Raw genomic sequence first — 4,347 nt, 5'->3', positions numbered from 1 at the left:
ACGGAATCGACGTTATAAATGCCGGCTGTTTTTGTTGGCTTTATCCTCATGACTTGCCACTGATAATTATTCAGTGACATCTCCTCTATAAACTCATAAGCATCTTCAGGTGTTTTATTATTGATGGTTCCACCAGCAGCTGCATCAACCATTTGCCGAGTCGAAGGATTCAAACCATATGGAATGTTTGAACATGGAGCCAAAGCAGTAACCCATGGTGAGGGCACCTTCTCAAAAGATCCTTGTATCTCTCCCATGCATTGTAGAGTGTTTCTTAATCCATCTGCATAAAAGAAGAGATATCATTACGTAATTTAGCCGTTTTAGCCGGTAGAAAATATTTTAGTAAAAATTTGTCGGTCATTTCTTCCCAAGTAGTAATTGACCCTCATGGTAACGAGTTCAACCACTGTTTAGCTTTGTTCCTCAATGAAAAAGGGAATAGCCGAAGACGAATGGCATCATCAGAAACACCATTTATTTTAACTATATCGCATAGTTCCAAGAAGTTGGCTAAATGATTGCCTTTTTTATTAACTAGCCTAAGAATAAGGAGCTTTTGTTTTAAATAACTAATTATCTAAACTAAGAATTCACAGAAAATAGAATTGGGGAATTACTTTTGGAAAAACGATTGAATTAAGACAATACCTAAGGAAGAATCCACCTAGACTTCACTTGTTATTCTGACTCCGAATCGGACGATTTATTCGTTTAACTTGTTCCGTAGAGATCCCTAAGTTATGTTATTATACCTATTCAAGACTAATAACATCTAATCCCTAGATTGAATAATTGAGACTTTTCTCTAATTAACACCTTAGGGTTGCATTAACTCGATCTATAGATCCCCTTATTAAGTTTCACCCTAATCCGAAAAAATCTTGTCACCCTATGTCTAGGCGCGCAATCAACTCCGCTTAATTATGACAAATGTCCTCTTAGATAGGGTCTATTCCTCCTCTGAATAAGAGCTTATCTTGAATTAGTATCTTGGGATATCAAAACAAGAATTAAGAACACATAATTAAGAACAAGTTAAATATTTATCATACAATTCAGAAAATAATAACAAGATTCATCTTAGGTTTCATTCCCCTTAGGTATTTAGGGGATTTAGTTCATAACTAAAAAGGAAAACATCTTAGAAGAATAATGAATACAAAACATAAAGAAAACCCAAAACTCCTGAAGGGAAATTGAGGGGAGATCTTCAGTCTTGATGGTGAATCCGGCTTCTGAAATGGATCAATCGGCTTCCCTTGAGCAGTTCCCTGCCTCCTTTTCTCTGCATCCTTTTTCTTCCTTATCTAGGGTGTATTTATAGGCTTTGGAATGCCTAAGAACCCTTGAAATTAGCCTTTTCCGAATTGGAATCAACTTGGGCTCGGTAGAGACACGCCCGTGTGCGATTACTTCAGGCCGTGCTCGATCCTATTAGAATGGCGCGAGCGTGTGTTCTATCCGTGTAAGTCGTGCTACGATTCTGCCAAATTGACACGGTCGTGTGGTCTGCCCGTGTGAGGAGGTCCAAACTATGTTGATTTCGTACGTTGCCCTATTTTCTACATTTTTGGCCCGTTTCTTCGTTCCTTTTGCTCTCCTATGCTCACCTATGTATAAAACATGAAATTAAATTATTAGGAGCATCAAATTCACCAATTCTAAAGAAAAATTATCCATAAAATGTGTTAAGCATGGGGTTAAAATATGTATAAATTACGGTTTATCACAAATACTCAATTTTCTAACTGATATTCAATGCTTTTAGAAATCAAGCCCACATATGTTTTCTTCCAATCTCAAACTACTTTTAGACTGTCATGAATTACTTTCATTTCTCTTCAGTTTTTCTAATCACATCGACCCAGTAATTCTTTTTATCAAAATTCGATTCAATACAACGGAGTTCAGTAATTTCAACCATACCATACTTATACAATGCTATCTTAATACTCATCTCATAACTATTATTATACGCAAACTTATCTCACAGTAAATGTCTTTCTCAGTTCCTTTCAAATTTTAAAACACAATAACGAAACATTACCTTGTGTGCAACGCCCGGATTTTTAGGCTTGGAAGTATTAGGCCTTGAGTTTGGGTTCGGGTAAAAGACGGCCCGAATAATTTGGATGTTATCATTATTATTATTATTATTATTATTATTATTATTTTATATGTTTAGTGTAGTAATTAAATAAATTACGAAGGGTTCATGGTCTGGGAAAAAGGTCCAGGGCTCGGCCCATAGCTTTAGCAAAATTCTTAAATTTTGCCTCTTAAGGGAATCTGGGCAGTAGGCCTTATTAATAATTTGGGTCTGAGTATGTTGGTGGGCCTTTAAAAGGCCCAAGAGTAAATTTAATTTGAGGCAATTCCTGAATTTTAATTTTGGAGAGAGAGGGTTCTGGCGATATGGGCTTTTAAAATTGAGGTGGTAAAATAGGACACAAAAAGATCTGTGGTAAAGTGGCATGTGGCGCCACCTAGGTGTTTGGGGAGTGACGTGTGGATGTTTAGGAGGATCCAGAGTTCAAGTCACAAGGTAAGCGTATTGTTACTTTTTTTTTTGTGCATGTACCAGACATGTGATAGAGCTTTAGTGGAAATTCGGCTAGGGCTTTAGGAAGGTTGGGCCGTGAGTCTGAATTGCCATTAAGGCAAGCTTTTTTTCTTTTTGTTTTTCCAAATTAGGGTTAGCCATCTAAAGCCTTCACTTTCATTCTATTCTCTTCTCAGCGTCGCAAAAAACTGAAAAACGCAAAGTTAGATCTCCTGAGTGCAGAATTCTTCCTTCTCTTCTCCTCTCTTCTTCTATTTTCTTTTTCTCCTTCTTTTCTTCTCTGGCCGAAACATTCCTACCATTCTACTTATCTCCTCTTTCATTCCCATTCTTTTCTAAACCTCTATAGCTGATTGCCATAAAAGCCGAAATCCCGAAAGTTGTTTCTTGTGCCGATTTCTTCTAGTCAAAATCCTCCTATTTTCTTCATCTCTTTTGGCTGATTTTCACATCCTCTAAACCTCAACCCCTGTCGGCAATACCACTACAAAAACCACCATACCAAATCATATTCCTCTTCACAATTCCAAAAGCCGAAAACACCATAGTTTTTAGGGACATATAGCCAAATCTTTAGATCTAAGATTCGATTTCTGCTAGTGTTTAAGGGCTGGATCTGCATCACATCTAAGTAGAAACTGAAGTGGAATCATTTTGGTTGAAAGAACCTGAGGTAGGTACTTAGATCTATTCTTTATTTAGGGTTTTAGAAAAGCCAAAATCCCTAAAGGCATAGGGAGGCTGTCGATTGGAGCTTAAGGCTCTAAAGGTTGTAACAATTGATTTGTTTTGGTGTTAGTGTGATCTAGAGGCTGCTGATCGAAGGCTTGGACAAGTGGAACGACTAGATCTAGATCTAGTCTCTAGTTTTGGCAAAGGTAGGATCTCAAGGGCCATAGGTATTGATGGCCGATTATGGTAAGTAAGTTTGTGATGGTTGCCATTATATTTTGGATCTGATATGTCTAGTGACGATTGCAGGATATCGTGGGAGATTTAGGTAGCAGTTTTTGTGAATCAGGTGTGTAAATGACACCCACTCATAGACTAGATCGGCAAAAGCTGAAAAGCTAAAATGCTGAAAAGCTGGCATTTTGTGAACTTGCAAGCGTGCGAGCGCTCGTGAGATGGTTTGGTTGTTAATTTTGGTAATCACAAGCGATATGATTGTAGAGTGTGTAATTCCGTGCACTTCGGTGTATTTGGGTTTAATGGGTCGAAATTGGGTTAATGGGCCAACAGGCCCAATTCGGTCAAAATGTTCGGTAAGTGTTTCTGTTAATGTGTTAATGGTTGTAATATGAGTGTAAACCCTAAAATAGTTAAATTCACTAAAATACCCCTAAGTATGAAAATTACCATTATACCCCTAGGTGCAAAATTACCATTATACCCCTAGGGTTAATTTTGACTGAAATGCATGATATTCTGATTCTGTTTGTTGTATGCCATGACATGTATATCTATTGCATGGGATATGGGTTATATTGATGGAGGAAGCGTTCTGGTGGCTCTACCACAAATATCTGATCTGGTGGCTCTGCCACAAATATCTGTTTCTGGTGGTTCTGCCACAATATCTGTATCTGGTGACTCTGTCATAATATCTGTTCTGGCAGCCAAGCTGCAAATTTTGTGACGTGTAGCGGATGGGTGGGTCGAGTAGTCTCCCCAAATGGTGTAAGGTTAGCACGGGGGTGTATATAGATGGATATGGGTTGGGTTTTCTACATACAAGATATATACATTACATTTCATTATGGGCCTATGGGCTTCATTCA

General features: G+C 37.9%; 1 non-coding gene across 1 annotated transcript; it reads left to right on the top strand.

Annotated features, from left to right (window-relative positions):
* The first annotated feature begins 209 nt into the window (after nucleotides 1-209).
* Nucleotides 210-316, top strand: LOC128280202 (small nucleolar RNA R71). Its single transcript, XR_008270383.1, has one exon. It is a non-coding gene; the product is annotated as a small nucleolar RNA R71 (small nucleolar RNA).
* The last annotated feature ends 4,031 nt before the right edge of the window (nucleotides 317-4,347 follow it).

This window comes from Gossypium arboreum, chromosome 8 (genome assembly GCF_025698485.1).
Source record: "Gossypium arboreum isolate Shixiya-1 chromosome 8, ASM2569848v2, whole genome shotgun sequence".
Lineage (NCBI taxonomy): Eukaryota > Viridiplantae > Streptophyta > Magnoliopsida > Malvales > Malvaceae > Gossypium > Gossypium arboreum.
Note: the sequence above shows the minus strand (reverse complement) of the source record. Positions and strands in the feature narration are given on the sequence as shown.